We start from the raw sequence: 18,861 nt of genomic DNA, 5'->3' as shown, positions 1-18,861 counted from the left end.
TTAAATTTTAAACTGATGTGACACACCTGCACTGCAGCTATCCATGATAAAGTAATACAGTCAAAACAAGTATTTTCCCACTTTTTCTACTATGAAATCTTGATCTTAAGGGTTGTGTTTATCTTTACACACCCCAAAATTCCTTCTCTAAACACCTGTTTTGTACTATATCCTTAAGGCTGTACTATATCCTAAAGGGCAAAATGAAAGTGAATTCCTGAGTGAAGAGGATCAGGAGAAATCCTTCTTTCCAAACAAAGGGATGAAGATCTACCTCTGCTGCCTCTGTGAGTTCACTTGTGGCACAGTGACATGGAGGGAGGTGGTTTCTTACATCACCACAGTCTTCCTCATGCTCTGGACCCATGAGGTAGCCAGTGGGAGTACTGGGAGCTCTGGTACCCAAAAAGTGCAGTGCACTGCCAAATTCTGCTTTGGGAGGGTGGGAGGGAGGGAGAGGATAAAGGCAAGGAAGGAAGGGAGAGAGGGAGGAAGGGAAAGAAGGAAAGGAGAGAGGGAGGGAGAAGGAGGCTGTCTCCACAATCTCATCTATTTGATCTCCCCCTGTAATGGAACCCTGATGTGCCCCAGACATGACAAGATCCATTCCCAGCGCCACAGGCTCACCATGGAATGAGCTTCCAGGGGCTGTCAGTCAAACACACAGTCCCTAACACAACACAGGGCTCACAGCCTGCAGAGGTGTCCTCAGAGGCACTGATAACATCTTGGCCACCTTGCTGGCTGCTCCTCCTTGTGTAAGGATGTGAAGGGGCCAAGCCAAGGAACCAGCTTATTTGCCAAGCTGCACAAGAGCATTGGCTGTGCCCTTTGCTCCAGAGGGAGAGCAGGTTCACCCTGTGTGTGCTCCCCCACAGCCCTCCTGGTTGCCTCAGAGACGTGGTTTGTTACCAAACAGAAGCACTAAAGTGAAAGGTGTGTGAAATCCATTGGGAGAGATGATTCATTACCCAAAAGTACCTTCTAGGATTTCTCTGAGGGAAAGGAGCCATTTTAAGGCCGCTGGCTTTGTAGGCAGGATAACAATGTGCTGTTGACACAGCCAGCTGCAAAGGTAATGAAACTGTAATGAATAACTAATAATTATCTATTGCTAGAGGAAACTCTTAATCATTATTGTCTGGAAGTCAAAATCAGGTTGTAGACAGTGTGAGAGATGTGTGACAAAATAAAACCAGCCCTTTTCTCAGAACAGACTGGTGGTTGAAGTATATTCTGAATCCTTTCCCTGTAAGTAAAACAAAAATGTTATTCTTAGGAATTATTTTCAAATGGTTAGAAGGAGGTCTTAAAATCTAGCTACAGAAGATACTCTAAGAGAACCACAGCTATTCTGTCTGGAAAAGCAAAAATAACATTTTGATAAAATAGCCTTAAAAAAAAGTTAAGAGTTGGTTGTGCTTTAGCTACTGCCCTAATTCTGAGAAACCAACCAGTGTGGAGCACTGAAAACCCACACACAGAAGAGTGGATTTTGACAAGTTCCTAATCCCAGAATCATGGAGCAGCCCAGGTTTGGAAGGGACCAAAAGTTTCTCAAACCTCTCCTGGGAAGGGAGTCTAAGGAGATTATCTAACACCCCATGCCATTGAGAACTTCAGCAACAGAGACCCTGAGGAGGTTGTGCCAGTGAATTGCTGTTCTTGCTAGAGAAAGTATCTTTCTTACACCAAGATAAAATGAAACAGCACGGTCTGGAGACAGTATATGATGTACTGCTTCATATACAAACTGAATGTTCCAGGAAAGAGGTAAAAATTATGTTTATGGTCATTATTCAAATGAAGAAATCAAATAAAACCCCTTACTTTTGTAGCTGAAAAGTATGGGTGACAGTCTGAACCACTCTTGAAGGAGGGAAGGCAAGGCAAAGGAATATTTCAGTAGCAAATGGTGGTAAAATTATATCATTTTATCTGCAGTTCTGTCTTTCAAAGGTTATGTAGATCAAAATATAATCAAGCTGTTGAGTGCACAGTTCAAAGCAGGAGGGGGCTTTGGTGGTTCCCTTTCTCACTCCTTAATTTCTTCCCAATTATGTTTTATTATGTTGCTCACATTCAAGATGTGAACAACATTCATTGGAATAGTCATTGAAAAACAGTGCTCATAAAAAAACAAATTATAAATGACACTCTTTATTTTATGACACTATCAACCTTCTTGGTTGCAAATTGTTTAGGTATGTCAATTTTGCCCACAGAATTGAACGTGATACATAAACTGAGAGGTTTTGAAACTCCTGCAATAGAATGTTCTGATAATGCATTCATGGTGACATGGCAGAGTTCTGTAGTTCTCTACTTGCATTTAATAAATATATACAGACAAACATAGCCCTAGCCCATAGCAGGGCTCAGCTAGATACCAGTATTGCTACAAACTGAGCATTTCCACCCTCAATATCCAAACAACACACATCTTCTTCCTCAAACACTAAATACTTTTGAGTGGAAAGGTAGAAAACTTGAGGTTAAAAAACTCTTTTTTCTTTGTTGTCTAAGAGTGTGGTGGGATGATGAGAACTTCCCAGTAATGACAACGAGAGGCTTCTCTCTCTTCTGACCCCTGAGGCTCTGGAGTTGGGAGGATTTGAGCAGCTGGGCCTTTAAGACACCAGGTCAGCCCAACAAAAGAATGCTGCTCCCCTAGAATTCCCTCTCAAAGCTGAGGGGAGCAGCTCAGTGCTCATGGTGCTCACTCCAGAGAGCTCTGCTCTTTTGGTTTCTGTCCACAAGGGCCCTTCTGTGGCTCTCAGGTTCCCAGTTCTCATGGAGTACAACCAAACCCTTGCAAATCCATCCTGAGCCAGTGATACTCCTCACAACCAAACACACAATCTCTTAGTGCTTAGGGCATGTTACCAACTGGCATGTCAAGACTGCTTTTTAAAACAGAGCCTAAAATTGATTTATTACAAATAAACAGATTGTCCCAAGTACAGCTCCAGGCAGCAGCTGTGGAGAGGGGAAAGCACTTGCACACCTGGAGTGAAAAAGTCCTCTCAAATCAGTAACCCCACAAGAAGAAGAGACTCTGCCTTACCTTAATGTGAAGTAATTTCTCCTGCAGCCCTGTGGTGAGAAGTTCCCCTGGACTTGTCTCCTCCCCTCCCCAGTTTTCCTGGGGCAGTGCTGCTGGCCCTGTCATTGCCATGTCAGGAACCTGATGGGAGCGCTGTTTCAAGCTTGTTTGTTCTTTTGATGTCAGCCCCGTGGCTCTTTGGAGTCTCTCTCTGGAAGGCTGGGGGGCAATGCTGGATCTAGAAGAACAGGAAAGGAAAGAGGTGCAGCAAACCCAGCACCCCTGGGAATGGGTAAGGGAGTGAAATGGAGTGTGAGGACATGCCACAGGACTGAGGGCATCTGGGACAGGAATAAAAACCCTGAACAGGGATGCAAAACTCAGAAACTGGAAGATATGGTTCTGGATTTTATTTCCTATAAAGTAAGGAATCCTAGAGTTAAGAATCACCTCCAGGTGGGGCACACTCCATTTGCCTGCCCCACTGGGCAAGAAATGGCATGGTTTTGTGTATATGTAAATTAAAATAAAATACATGGTGTTGAACTTTCCTTGTTTTTTAAATACACAAAAAGTATTTGGTAAATTCAAACACCATTTCCTTCTCTGCTTAGTCACTAGTTATGAAATCTGTTAAATGACAAATGAGGTGATCATTCCTGCTCAGCTGCCATTAGAGGCTGTAATTTAATTAGTTGGGACATTCATGTCAAAACAACTAATGCACAGGCCCTCACAGATCCATTGTTGGAGTTCCCTCATTGTCAAACAAGACCCATGGGTTTGTTCCCTCACGTGAAAACAGAGGTGGTGCTCAGGAAACATGGAATAAAGCACAGCTCAGTGCCCTGCCCACTGCCCGCTGCTCCCACGGCTGCAGAGCAGCAAACTCTGCCCAATCTGCTGACCTCAGCAGAAAATCCAGAATAAAAAGCCATCTGGTGGACATCCAGCGGGTTCTTTACTGCTTCAAGTGGGCAACCACACCTGCCTGGGAAGGCCCAAACCTTCCTGAGTGGTAGAAATAAGTTTACAGGGAGGTTTTTGTAGGAGGCAGCCTGGTAAGAAGGGAAAGCTGGGTTGTCTCACTGCCTCTGAACAGAGTTTAGTGAGGCAAGATGCCAAATCCAGAATTAAACCTGTCATTTTCCCATCTTAACTAAGGAAATCACGGTGACTCTGCTTAGAGGAGTAAAAAATTCTACTTCCATTTGATTATCAAAGATGCAACTGAAACTTTCTTCCCAAGTGAGCTGCTGTTCCTGTATTATTAACAACCCCTCAAGAGTCCAGCAGGCGTAGGCTGCAGCAGCTGAATGATCCTGCAGACATGATTAATGAAGGAGAGGGCTAAATCCCCACGACATCTGGATTTGCTTCTTCTGGCCACAGATGGTTTTGGTTGCTTTTTATTCCAAGTATATTCGTTAGGACCAAGCATGGGGTTTAAACACAGCTTTCCTGTTCCAAGTCTCCATTTTCCATGGAGGAGCTTCTCCTCAGGACCCTATCCAGGGAGGCATGTGTAACAAATAAAGTGGGATTTGCTACACCATCCTGCACACTGAAGGGGCTGCAAAAGTTCAAAAGGAGACACACAAAGGAAAGCAGAACAGTTTGGATTTTTGATGTATTTTCCCCTCTCTGAAGTGATTGTCTCGTCTGCTTCATTTTCATTCCAGATGATTTTATAAAAAACTTATCCCTCCGAGGTTTTAAATTTGCAGTAGATGGATCACAAAGTGTTTACAAGTTTTTCTGTTCACTTAGTGTAGATGCTGAGAGCACAAGGCTGCTGAGCTGGGAAAGCCACCCAGCCTGACAGCAATCCCACACTGGTCCCATCAGTGGCTGAGGCACCCCCATCCCTGGGATCCTGTCAGCCTCTGCTCCTCTCCAGCTCACCTGCACTCACCCAAAGTGTGCCTGGACAGAAGAACATCACCTCCTCTGCAGCACCAGCACATGCTCATGGTGGAGCAGCAAAAATATTTCCAATTAATTATTACCATGACTTATTTGTGTGATAAAACCTGGGCACAAGGCCTTTCAGTATCCTTTAGGAGTGCAGATGGAGCTAACTAGTGTACTAGTAATTTTCTTGCACTCTGTTCTTCTCCAGTTGTTAACCTGGGTAACAATCTGCTTTTCTAGCACAGTACCTGCCTTGGGTTCACTCTTGCCTCTCTAAATAACCAACAGAAGGAACAGCAGGTGCCTTGATTATGTAGCAATGATCTACTTAGAATTGATAAACTCTATCAAATCTCTAGTACTATTGAGAATTGATAGAATTGATAAACTCTATCAAATTACTCTAGTAATTCTGTGGGTTTTTCAAAGCATTTTAAATGCCAGTGCTTATTTGGCTGTTACAGGAAAGCATAATACTGATTTTAAAACTTGCTTGCTTTCAGACACATCCACCACCACAGTCCCAGCTGGTTTGCTGTGCAGTACTGAACACACTGTCATATTTACTGCATCAAAACCTCTCTCTGCAGATCAAAAGAGATTATTTTATTGCTTTTTTTGATGATGTTAAGCAGAAACCTATGTTCTCCTGGTTACCTCCTCTGTTCAGCTTTACCAGACTGGTTTTGACCACAGTCAGTTGCACTAATGTTTGTAAGTGAAATGCAACTATTGCTTTTCCTTCCTTTTCTATTTCATAATAAAGTCAGTATTTCCGTAGACACTGGAATCCTCGTTTTCCTTACATGAGAGAAAATAACAGCATTCTTCTGTTATCCCAACTTTGAAACACGATGATTAGAAGTATTATCATAGATCACAGAAAAATCCAGTTTGGAAGGGACTTCTGGAGCCCAGCTGTTCCAAACTTCTGCTGGAAGCAGGACCCTTGTGTTAGGCTGTCCAGGGCTCTGTCAAGCCAAACCTTGAATATTTCCAGTGAGGGAAATTTTACCACTTCCCTGGCAACCTAGTGCAATGTTTAATTGTTCTCACAGTGATTTTCTTCCACTTAAACCCAGACAGAATTTCTCCTTGGGGCAAGTTGTTTGTATTAGCCTTAATGTGTTTTCCCTTGATGTGTTCAGATGCACAAATGAGCTCTTGCCTGTCTAAATAACCAGCAGAAGGAGCAGCAGTGGCATTGCTCCATTTCTGATGGCACACTGGATGTTCAGCAGTTGAGCTACCTTAAGCCTGGTTTTTGCCACATCTTGCAGTAACTGCTGGATAGAACTGGGAGGGTCTTGCATTCCTCTGTCAAGAAGCAGAGAGCCCAGGAACACAGAAGTGGGCAGGAGGCTGAAATTGGGGATGTTAAGGTTCTCTAACAGCTGCTCAGCCCATTTTAAAATGAAGCTTTTTGAGCATTTTGTCTGTACAGAATAATTGAGCTGTAAGGATCCCTGCTGTGGACTGAAAGCAGCATGCAAAGCAAACCTCAGAGTCTTGCCAACAATTACCTTTTACTTGGCACACTGCCCAGAATTAAAACCTTGCAAAATTTTAGTCTCCATTTCTCTGGTATATTTCTGTAGCTATTTAAACAACCAATAAAATAAAGGGGAAAAAAAACGAAAAAAAGAGATTATGAAAATGTGCAGATTATGGACTAAGCACACATAATGGTCTGGCTTTGGTCCCCTTCTCTTTCCCCAAATACCTAAAGAATAACAAGAGGAAATACTAAAAAGAACCAGCAATTTAAACAAAAGCTGTGAGGTCAAACTCTCCCTTGCTCCTCCTTCCTTCTCTTTATCGCTGGTCTCCACTTGGCTCCTGGCTCCCAGCTGAAGGCACTGCCTGCATTGTTAGTCCATGGACAAGAACAATGCACCACAACAAAGGTTGGGGGAACTTACTGGTAACTTGAGCCTTTCCAGGGTTCTGCCTTGTGCAAACCACAAATATTCTGAAAAGGAGAAATGAACTGAAATTCGTGTGGAATCACAGAATCATGGGATGGTTTGGGCAGGGAGGGACTTTAAAGCCCATACAGTGCCACCCCCTGCCATGGGCAGGGGCACTTTCCACTATTCCAGGTTGCTCCAAGCCCTGTCCAGCCTGGCCTTGGACACTCCCAGGGATGGAGAGAATTTCTGCCCAGTATCCCATCCATCCCTGCCCTCTGGCAGTGGGAAGCCATTCCCTGTGTCCTGCCCCTCCATCCCTCGTCCCAAGTCCCTCTCCAGCTCTCCTGGAGTCCCTTTAGGCACTGGAAGGGGCTCTGAGGTGTCCCCAGAGCCTCCTTTTCTTCAGGTGAACTCCCCCAGCTCTCCCAGCCTGAGAGGCTCCAGCCCTTGGAGCACCTCTGGGGCCTCCTCAGGCTCCAAGAGGGCCACATCTTCCCTGAGCTGTGCTCCCAGAGCTGGATGCAGCTCTCCAGGTGGAGCCCACGAAGCAGCAGCCCCAAGTGTGGTCACTTGGGATGACAAGTGTCACTAGAATGAGCTGCCCAAACCACAGCTGTGTGTATGAGGTGTATCTGCAAAGGAGGGTGAGGAGAAGCAACTTGGCAGGGCTGTGACTGCAGCTGTGGGTGAGGCAGCAGTGCAGGAGAGGCACCAGCAGGGGTTATGGACCTTCTCACTGGTGGTGCACAGGGCTCTGCTTGCCAGTGAGCTCTCACAGCAGGGAAACAGGATTGGAGTGTGAATTTTCAGTTTAAAGAGAGCCCAGTGGCAGCTTGGCCTCAAGTGAGCACCTGCACCAGCAGTTGGAAGGTGCTTAGGAAAAAAGAACACTGTGCTTGAGGAGAGCATGGGTAGAAGTAGCTGCCACTCAGTGCAGCTCCCCTAAATGCTGGATTTGCCATGGAAAAATGACTTGGTAGATCCTGACAGTGCTCCAGTGTCCAGGCTTCTGAATGTTTGTGCTGTCTGCAAAAGCCTTGCATGGCTACAGCCCTGAAAACAAACACAGCCCAAGCTGAAACCTCATCCAGCATTCTGGGAGCACAGGCAACCAACCAACACTCAGTGCAGCAATGTGGAGGCTTTGTAAGGGGATTTTCTGGTTTAACAAGGAACCAGCTCACTGTGGAGGCTGGTATCCACGGCTGGGATTGAGGTAGTGGTGTGACACGAGAAATAAAGGAAGCTCTACACTTCCTACCCAGTGTTCTCACACATCTAATTAGAGAGGACTGTAAAGATTGTACTCTTCACTGACTGAAGGCTGGAGTTGCTGACATGAGTGACAGCACTCAGATTTTCACTCCTGTTGAATGCACTAGCTACCAAAACCACGGATGCTCAGTTGGCCACTCTGACTCTCAGAGGTTATGCAAAATATAACCTCAACCAAAACTTTAAACCAGCTCTTCTCCCCCTGTTTTAATGAGATGCTGTCACAGCAGAAGTTACTCCTTGCTGTCGGGCGCCCTCTCCTGCACGTTCACCTCTGTAGTTCTGGTGACAGAGAATCCCTCCTCCTCCTCCTCCTCCGGTAAAATCCTTCCACACAAAAGCCCCTCCTGACCCCGCACACCTCCCTGGTTTTCCGATACCCAACTTGTGGCCGCTCCCTACACTCCAGAAAGCTCCCAGGCAATCTTAGCTTTGCTAATAAAGAGTTACCAGGAAATTAGGTTTCTTTACAAAGCAAATTAGTTCCAAGTATGCTCAGTTTAAAATCATAGAATCCCAGACTGGTTTGGGTTGGGAGGGACCTTAAGGATCATCTTATTCCACCCTCTACCACGGGCAGGGACACCTTCTGCTGGAGTCAGGTTGCTCCAATACTTGAACACTTCCTCCTCTCACGGGCTGATTACCAAACCACTTTCTCTCCTGCTTCCTGCCTTCTTCTGGTCTTTTTTACACTCTGTCAAGTTGTTCACGTGGCTTCCTCCTCCCCACTCTCTGTTCCAAGACTTCTCTTTATCATATTTTCCTAGTTTATCACCAAAAAACTGCCAGAAACAAAGAGAAATTATGTCCTACAGAACACCAGAGAGATCTTTGACTGTTGGCCAATGCTCTGCTGCAACGTTTATGCTATTTGATGCATATGTTTTAGAAGACTTTATTGTAGGTTGGGGATGAAGAGTAGATGTCTGTTTTCTGTAAAATTTCATAGATACTCACTGTTCATGGTCTGTAGGTGCCTTTGACAAATCCTTTGGCAGGGTGGCCTGTTTGAGTCTTCTCTGATCAAGGGCTACACAGTACTGCTGTCATTTATTTCACAAGAAATAACATGAAAAATCTGGGTTTGGTTGCTTTGTGAAATCAGGTGTGTACTCTACAGTTTCATTGTCCAACAGCTCTGTATCCCTGACTTGTTCAGACACAAATGATTTTTTTTCCTCTGTTCCTGCTGGAGGTGCTCAGGACCAGGAAACGTGCCAGGTCTGAAGTTTGTGAAAGTTGTTCCTCCACTTGTGGACCTTGTGGATTTAGGTCCCCCCTCCCCATGCACACCAACCCACCAGACTTCTGCAAAATCAACCACTGAAAGCAGTGGGAAAAGGAACCCACCAGGTTTCATGAATTGAAACTGCCTCCTGAGAGATTTACTTCAGCATACCTGTTCCTGGAACACAACAGGGAGTTCTCTAAAGAACACAGAATTGTGGAACAAAGCTCCCAAAAATCCTACATTTTTATGGTAGTCAAAGCTATTGACAGTTTCATCCCACTGCCCCTTACCTTATCACTAGAGATGCCTGGAACTCCTTTCAAACAATACTACTTAAATTGCTTCCAAAGTTTGAAGTAGGTTTGTTTTAAACTCATTTTTTCAAGGTAGTGTTTCCTATTGTTGCTAAATTATTGCCAAAAAACCTGATTTTTTCTTAGCTCCTGGAAAAATGAAGACATATAGTTTGAATTTAAGAAGAAGTTTTTGTCAATGGGGGTGGGCAGGCCCTGGCACAGGGTGCCCAGAGAAGCTGTGGCTGCCCCTGGATCTCTCTGGAAAGGTCCAAGGCCAGGTTAGACAGCCAGAAGCAGCCCAGGATAGTGGAAGGTGTCCCTGCCCATGGCAGGAGGTGGGACTGGGATAACTTAAGGGTCTCTTCCACCCCAAACCAGGCTGGGATTCTCTGACCAGAGCTATCTTGCCAGCTGAGCCAGTTCAGAGCACAGAGAAGGCAATGCAGAACACCTGGAGTGGGTGCTCAGAGCAGACAGTGTAGGAAAAAAAAATAAACCTCAGCTTAATGTCACAAGTACAAAAAAAGGATTCTTTGAGCAGTAGTCACCCTTTAACATCCTCCTGTTGTGCACTCATTGTAATGTCTGTCATTCCCAGTCACACCAGCCACATAATAGAGTTCTTCAGTGCTCCTAATTTTTATTGTCATTGTGCTCCCACTGTTATGTTAATTAGATTAAACCAGACTCCCACTGAGGCTGTAACAATGATAAACATTGTAGTAATCTGTCAGCTCTCTCTGAAACCACTTTCCACAGCTTTGGAAACGTGCTGCTCCAACAGACCACACTGCTGTGTATTGTAAATTATCTGCTTTGATCACACTTGCTCACATACATTGTAATAATCAACACTGAAAAATAAGCTGCTAATGACTCACAACCTGAGGCACATTATTGATCTTTCCAATCAGCTACCATGAAGAGGCTCATGGAAGCAGAATGTATTAATGCTGCCATTTTTAACTACACAAGACAAATATTGTGGGGAGAGGGGTCCTGCCAGAAATCTAAAATGACCACACATTAATACTCATAATTTTCTTTGTCTGGAAAAAAAAAAAAAAATGGCTTATTTCTTCTTTCCCTCTTTGCCTGAAATAGGTTCTAGCCTTTCCACTAATGGTTTTAAAGATAGCAGTAAATTCTGACAGCTTTTTACATAGACACTCAGTTCTATGGGATTTTGCTTCCAGGCCATTAACTCCTAAATCCATATTCTGACAGATTTCTTCTGAGGAACAAAAAACAGTGTAGAAATAAGACCTGAACAGATTTCTTTGTCTTACTGTGCAGAGACACTGAGCAACAAAGCTCTCCTCATTATAGAACCTGTGGAGAATTAGGACTTCACAAATCCAGGTTCTGTCCAAGTGCTGTGGAAACCATTATTACAGATGGTTCTGTACTTCTCACTAACCCTGTGTCTCATTGCAGTGAATCCCAAAAGGTTAAATCTTCTTTATTCAGAGTGTGTGTGTGTGTGTGCTGATGTATGAACATCTGCTGTGTCCATAAACCAGCATTGCACATCCCATTTCTCCTCCTGCTGCAAATCTGAAGCAGATGTATGAGGATGCAGAAAATAGGTGTAAGCTGTATTTCTCCAAACGATTTTCTTGCTGATGTTTAGAAGGCAGCAATTTGCCAAATACCAGAACCAGACACTTTAGAAGCAAGTAACAACATACAGCCACACTCTCACTTTTGCATCCCATGACCTGAAAATAATCAGAGTGGAAGTAGAACCCAAAAAGAGAAAATATTTATTTTTTAGACCTCTACCCTAATATAATGCCTGTCCCCAGCACCTACCAAAGTCCACTGCAGATCCCTAATTCATAAGGCTGGCAACTGGGATCTTGGAAAGAAACTCCAAATGCAAAGTCCTACCTAATATGCTGGGCTGAAATGTGTGTTCAGTATGCTCCAGCACCCCCAAAAAAGTCAGAGCTCAGATCTACAGAAGCCAAGGGCTGTCCAGGCTGGAGGAGCAAAGTCAGGGAACTCCCAGCATTTAGAGAGCAGAGCTGTGTTCTGAAGAAATGGGCACAGCTGCTTTGGTGAGTCACATGTGGGTTTGGAGCGAGGACCCAGCTGGCAAACACCTATGTTCCATCCTTTCTTGAGGTCACTGCTGAAGTTCAAGTAATGGAAAAACCAGATGAGTTAAAAGCAAACCTCCCTAAGCTATATTTGAAACACACAGCTCAGGGATAGCCTTGCACAATTTAAGCAGCCTCTGGAAAGCGTGGCACAATCATCCCCTGAACTCCATTCAGGGAAATAGTCAGGTTGAGGATCACAGGCTTTGCACAGCTACAATACAAGGTAAGTCTGAGCTACAGGAAATCTTCCAAAATAAGATATCAAATCTTCTAAAATAAGGTATCAAATAGAGAAGGAATAGTCATTAATTTCCTGTAGCAGATGCTTAAGCAAGAAATCATTAAAACATATCCTGATTTTTTCCTTGTTATTTTTCCCCGTTTTTAAAAATCCTCCTGCTCTCTTGTCTTTTTGCCTTCTCCTTATCCTTGTCTCTTTAAAAATATACTTTTGGTCACTGCTTTTTAAATTTTGATCTTTACACTACTTGTAAAGATCAGCACAATAGACCAAGTCATCCTCACACTTATTTACCTTTTGCGCGATTTTCAGTGCAAGCACAAGCCTTCGATGATTCCAGGAAAGGTTCTTGGTTGGGCCATTCACTGGAAGAAAAACAAATCTGTTTGTCTTGGCAAGAAAAAAAAATAAAATCTGATTATATCTGTCTCGTGCTCCACTAGAGGGCACCAGATAATTATCTTAAATATCACCCAGGCGGCTGTTGTGTGCAGGCTGTTAATTGCACCTAATTAGCGATCAGTAGATGTATTAATCATCTACAAGTCAGGCCTCAATATAGAAACACTCAGTGGCACCGTTGCCATCTACAATCAGCCTCCAGCTCCTATTTGGGTCCCAAGAAGTTGTGTGCAGGTATTGCTTCTTCCTCCTGTTTCTAACCCTGCTGCTGTGCTGTCTTGTGTCACACACCTAAAATATTGCACATATTTAAATATTGCCCACAGCCCTAGGTTGAGAACAGCCTAACAGTGCTAAATTTGTTTTCCAGGGCACAGCACGTTCTTTTCACCTCAATGAAATGTTCATCAGTGCAAGAAACAACTTTACTGTGGGTTAGTCTCAGCCTGTAGTTCATCCCACAAACACCTTATACGCCTCGTAAATCTTTGACTTCATCTTTGCAACACTTTCTATGTAGTCATTCCTTTAAAAACCATTTCCAAACATTGTATGGAACTTCCCTTCATTTGCCAGGCTTTAAATACCCTTGTTTCCTTACTGCAGAGAGCAGGATGTTGTTTGCTGAATGACAGATTAAAAAGTTGTAAACAGGGTTTAATCACGTCCCTATTTTAGTTCAAACCACCTCTGCTAGGCACCAGAGCTGGAGCATTCTGCTTTCTTTGCCCTGACACTACTTAAACCCTTCTGAAAGGATGTGCAAAATCTTCTGAGGAAGCAAGGGAAAAAACAAGATTTCTTTCCCTTCAATCCACTTACTATAATAAAAGTAGTAAACAAAGTTACAAGGAAAACCAGTTTGCTATCAAAGCTGGGTTCTGTCTTACTCACTGCCCCCTTTGCAGAGCACAGAAACAACATTTTCTTGCTCTCCCCAAGTTACTTATAATGAGATCCCACTCTTTGGCCTTTATCTCTGGGCTCTGGGTTTCTGGGAATAGGAGAAATTAGCTTATCTTTTGCAGCCTGAATTTGGAATATCCATTGGCTACAGGGCACAGACCATGCACACAGCACTCCTCAGGGAGAAGGCAGCCATGTGCTCAGTGTGCTACTCCCACCCTGTGGAACAAGCTGCCCATATTTCATGGCTGGGAAGTCCCACCTGTGTTTTGTAGTGGCTGAACAAAAAGTTTTAGATTAGTGGAATTAATTGTCTTGCTGCATTAAAGGGATATAGGTACAGCCTAAAATAAAAATCCCAACAAATCAAAATATTTGTAATAAGCTAATTATCTGATTAAGTGATTACATGCTCTGTCATCCTACAGCTGTTAATACACTATTGTAAATATCAAATGCAGAATTAATACCAGGCATTAAGTGCATGCTACCCCTCTCCAAAAGCCCAATTAAGCATGTGTTTACAAATGATGCCACTAATTACCCACCTCTTCTATTTCAGTCAAATGTCTTATGTGCCTTGGAGACATTTCAAAGCTAAGGAGACATAAAATGTCTTCTCAAAGAATCATACTCTGAAAACATAGTGCATTTCTGAGGTAAGCCCTAAGGCTATAGATTTTGTAAACATGGTTTTTTTCAGTCTAATTGAGTTTGGGGTTTTGCCTCATGACTGTTGAAGAATGTGAATTTCAGATGCTTTTTCAGTTGCATGGCCATTTCTGTGATTTGAGGATGTGCTACTTGGAACTATCCTTCATTTATTAAACTGGCATTTGATCACTGCCTGAAACTTCACTTTATGAAACAGATAATAAATAGTATCTTGCAGCTACTCCTCCAATTCTTGGCCAGTTTTGACCTCTGTTTTTATTTTGCTGATACACTCACTTTCTGAATGCTGCTATGAAAACACTTCTGAATTACTACCAGTCACTGATAGCAGTGTCCTGCTGTTGTTCCCCAGCTGTGGTTGTGGGATTACTATTATTATAGTTATTATCATCATCTTTCTGTTTTGTTATATTACAAGTTTAGAGTTGAGATATTTGAGATATTTATTTCCCTATTTGCATCAAAGAACTTTGCCTGGCACTGTTCCCATCAAAGGTGGAAGATTTGATGTCCCTGCTTGCTCACTGCCTGAGCAGTGCATTTCTCCACTAAAGCTCTACTGGGATCAAGTACATTGAAATTTTTGGGATACACTGGAGGAGTAAAAATAAGTCTTTGACCCTTCCTAAATGAGATCTATTCTTTTACTACCTGCTCCTATCTCTTCCACTCCCAGCTCATTCTGGATTTACCAGCTGCTGTTTTTAGCAGTATCTTTTCCTCTAGGGTCACCACTGACTGTCCAAATGCTGGCTACAACATACTGATTTTAAGTTTATTTTTTGAAAGCAAATACTTAATAATGGCAGGGCCTGAATGCTGAAGAGCCTGTAATGTCTCATGCCAAACTTATTTTCCAGGGGAATACAGCCAATAGAATCCCTAATTTGTACATTTTGATCCTTGAGCAACATGGATTCTGTTACCATTTGCCTTTATTCATGTTACCTCTGTGAGTAGTTAATCTGCCCCAACTCTCTCCCTCTCTCTTACTTTGTCTACAAGCCTCAAAATAAAGCCACAATCTGCACAGTTCTGCAGATATATCACTGGGGTATTATCTTGCAGGTCTCTTATGATCCAGAAAAGGGCTTTTCCCCTTGACTGCCACTGGACATTTTGACCAGCCTGCTAGAGCTCTGCAGGAGGGAGAGGCACATCACAGTTACCATCACAATACCAATCTGTGCTGAGCAGTCTTGGTTAATTTCCCTTCTTTCCCATTCATAACATCAAACATTTTTCATTCAAGATCATGCAGCTTGCTTGCTCTGCTTTATTTTTAAAGAATCTAAATCTTAAACTGTAGCAAAGCCATTGGTCCTGAGCCAGAGTTGGTTCAGAACAACCTCAGTGCCTTTTCCTCCTGCCACACTGTACCTGAGTTGATCCTGAGCAAAGCTGCTCTGCACACAGTTTGTACCCTGCACAAAGGGTAAATGCCTCAGAAATCCCTCCTGCTCTGTCTGGCATGGGAAAAGGATTCTTTTACTACTGTGAGGGCAGACCTTACCTCATCCTACCAATGCCCATTTAGTTTTCCTTTGCTATCATTTATTTATACCCTTATCTTGCTTTACTGTAATGTACCACAGTGGAGTAATGCACCAACATGGACATTTTCTCCTGATTTTCCCCATCTTTTGCCTCCTATTTACAGTTCTCTGCCTTCAGATTTTTACAACATGAGTATTTTCTCTTCCTTCTCTCTCTATGCTGGTTTCTGAAAGGAAATGAACAGGTGACCTTCAATCACTTTAACAGGTAATAAATATTTTACCTGAAAGGATGACATGGAAACAACATGTCTCAGTTGACTGGAGTAATTTTCTTTACTATTATTTTGCTGCTGCAAGGAGCAGAATTGTTTCCATTACAGCAGGAACAGTGGAAAGCAGGAGCTGATGAAAGCTCTCTCAGCTCTCATGCTGCATGGTTTTGCTACCTGCTGCAGAGAACAAAAATGCTCCCAACACAGAGCATTGTATTGTATTGAAATACAATATTATCCATCTCCCAGGCTTTCTTGTCTTGCACACAAGTGCAGAATCACAAGATGATGGGATATCTTGGGCTGGAGGGGCCCTCAGAAGTCCCTGTCCAAGCTCCAGCTCAGAGCAGGTCAGCTCTGGGTCAGACCAGGCTGCTCAGGGCTTGAACTGCCTGCATTTGGAAAACTTCCAAGGATGGAGATGGCACAACTTTGCTGGGCAGCTGTGCTGCTGTTGAGTGTCCTCATGGGGAATAGGCTTTCCCTGTATTCATCCAGAACTTTCTTGTTTTGGCTTCTTGTCACCTCTCACCTTGGCTCAGTAACCTAACAGGAAGGGCTGGATGTGTAGGGTCCCCAAAGCCTGCCTGCCCCAGGCTGAGCAAGCCCTGCTCCCATGGCCTTTCCTCCCAGGGGAAGTTTTCCAGCCCCAGCCATCCTGGGGGCCTCCCTTGCCTTCCCTTCCTCCAGTCTGTCAAGGCCTTTCCTGCAGGGAGAGCCCCAAACTGGGCAGAGTATCAGGATATGATCTGGGGAGTGCTGAGCATGAGGGACATGGTCCCCAATCCCCTGGCCATGGCAGCAGTGTCCCTGTGCCAGCAGGGCTCCTGCTGGGGAGCACAGCTCTGCATCTGCACCACAGCTGCCCTGAGCACAAACCCTCATGCTGATGGCTTGGCAGGAGGACAGCCTGCACTTGGAAAGTACTTGGCAGCCTTTTCTCACATCCTTAAAAGCAGCAAGAACACCACATTGCAGAGGAGATCCATGGTGCCACTATTAAATCATACAGGAAATATAAAACAGAATCAGGCCAATATTCCTAGAAATACAGAGAGCTGGACACCATTAGCACAGCTTAAATGTGTTAAATTTCTTTTTGTGTCTCTTTCAGCAAAAGGTTCCTAGAAATGTTCACAGTCTGTTAATTTACATGCCTGTGTATAGTTTTGCACTTTACCAGATTTCTTCCTGTGAGGGTGGGTGGGCCCTGGCACAGGGTGCCCAGAGAAGCTGTGGCTGACCCTGGAAGTGTCCAAGGCCAGGTTGGATGGGGTTGGGAGCAACCTGGGATAGTGGGAGGTGTCCTGCCCATGGCAGGGGGGTGGAACTGGATGAATTTAAGGTCTCTTCCAACCCAAACCATTCTGGGATTCTGTGATTCCAACATTTGCACTCCATCTGCCTTTGGAGATCTGCCTTCCTGACAACTGCATGCTCTCATTTTGCCAATCTTATTTTTGCAGCATTAAGGTTTTCTCACATAGGACAAATTTTTACTAACAGTGGTACATTAGTATCAGAACTTCTTCACTCACCTCAGTGCTGCAGTCAATTAAGAAGAGAAGCAATTTGTATCAAAGGGCACTTCTGGTTACCACAATAACTTGCCAGACAACATTTTCCTTTCCTTGGCACTGATGAATAGCTGAAACTTCAGGAAAATTTCAGTCATTAGTTCTGACTAGTGTCATTCTAAAGAGAGGAATGTATCAGAATCTCTTATTCCATTCTGTACCTGCTTTGAATTTTAACACTGAAAGAGCTCAACACAACCCACTTCAGAAAAATAATTCTTTAAGAAACCAAATCAAGAACAAGGACTGTTAAATCCTGTCCACAGCTGACTCCCTCTGGGATTTATCTGAGACATTTGATCACTCTTAGAAAACAGAGATGTTTTTCCTGACTAATTTATCAATGTCTCGTAAGGATCAATTATAGAGGCCGCAGTATAGGTCACAAGGGGTCCGAGGGAGTGCACCCCATAAAAAACTACTCCATAAAAAGTAACTACTCCATAAAAATAGTTATCTAGGAATAACCTGACTTAGGCTAGAATTTCTCAAAAATATGTGAAGTTTTGCAAGGAGAGGTGAAGGTCCAAACCAGGACTTTTAAAATATTCTAAGTATGAGAACACGAACTAAAACACTCTAGGAAAACTTACCATACTCCATACTGAATTGCTTTAAATACCCCGTATTGAATTGCTTTAAATACTCCATATCGAATAATCTTAATTATGTTGCTGCATGATTAAAGACTGAAGTATTAATTCAAACTCACGTCTGATCTCTGTTCACTTTTTACTCACCCCAGATTTAATTACACTAAGTGCACTGCCTTGCTATCGCTCTAAAACAGTTAATGCCAAGACCAGTAAAGGCACTTCTGAAGACCCAAAGCTCATAAAACCAATTTTAACTTACCAAGCGTTAAAACGCAGGCACGGGAAGACAAACGTTTATTTCAGATCAGGACCGCAGAGCGGAGATGCTGGAGAACACCTGAAGGTGTACCGTGAACAGAAACACCGCAAGACCCGGTTCATCTTCTGTCCCTGGCCTGAGGGTGTGGGGATGGCGCTGGGCTCGGTGCCTCCTGCCCGGGCTCAGCGCTTCCCTCAGCCTTCGGCCTCCGGGCACGTCCCTCTGGGAGCGGTGTCCGAGCGCCCCGGAGCTCCGGGAGCAGAGCCAGCAGAGCCCGTGCATTCAGCCTCGGGGCAGCGCGGTGGCGGAGCCGGCAACCGCCCCATTCCTGCGGCCCGCAGGCTCACCCGGCCCGCCGGGGACAGCGGGGGCTGCTCGGGCCGGCCCCGCTGCGGCCCAGGCACCGCCACCCGCCCGGCCCCGAGCTTGCCTGAGGGAGCCACGGAGTCACCGGGGCTGGAAAACACCTCCGGCACCATCGAGGGCAACCTGTGCCCAACGTCACCCTGTCAACCAGGCCGTGGCACAAGTGCCACAGCCAGCCTGCCCTTAAACACCTCCAGGGACAGTGACTCCACCGCCCCCCAGGGCAGTCAGCCCTCTCCAATGTCTAATCCCAATTTCCGGGAAGGAATTCCTCCAGATGAG

At 44.3% G+C, this 18,861-nt stretch overlaps 1 long non-coding RNA gene across 1 annotated transcript; it reads right to left on the bottom strand.

Annotated features, from left to right (window-relative positions):
* Positions 1-1,182: 1,182 nt before the first annotated feature.
* Positions 1,183-18,405, bottom strand: LOC118689746 (uncharacterized). The gene is made up of 5 exons (XR_004980671.2): positions 18,214-18,405; positions 17,320-17,435; positions 12,322-12,392; positions 3,068-3,284; positions 1,183-1,249 (listed from the first exon to the last, which is right to left on the bottom strand). It is a non-coding gene; the product is annotated as an uncharacterized LOC118689746 (long non-coding RNA).
* Between the last annotated feature and the right edge of the window lie 456 nt (positions 18,406-18,861).

This window comes from Molothrus ater, chromosome 9, assembly GCF_012460135.2.
Source record: "Molothrus ater isolate BHLD 08-10-18 breed brown headed cowbird chromosome 9, BPBGC_Mater_1.1, whole genome shotgun sequence".
Lineage (NCBI taxonomy): Eukaryota > Metazoa > Chordata > Aves > Passeriformes > Icteridae > Molothrus > Molothrus ater.
The sequence above is the reverse complement of the archived record's forward strand: the minus strand, read 5'-3'. Positions and strand labels throughout refer to the sequence as shown.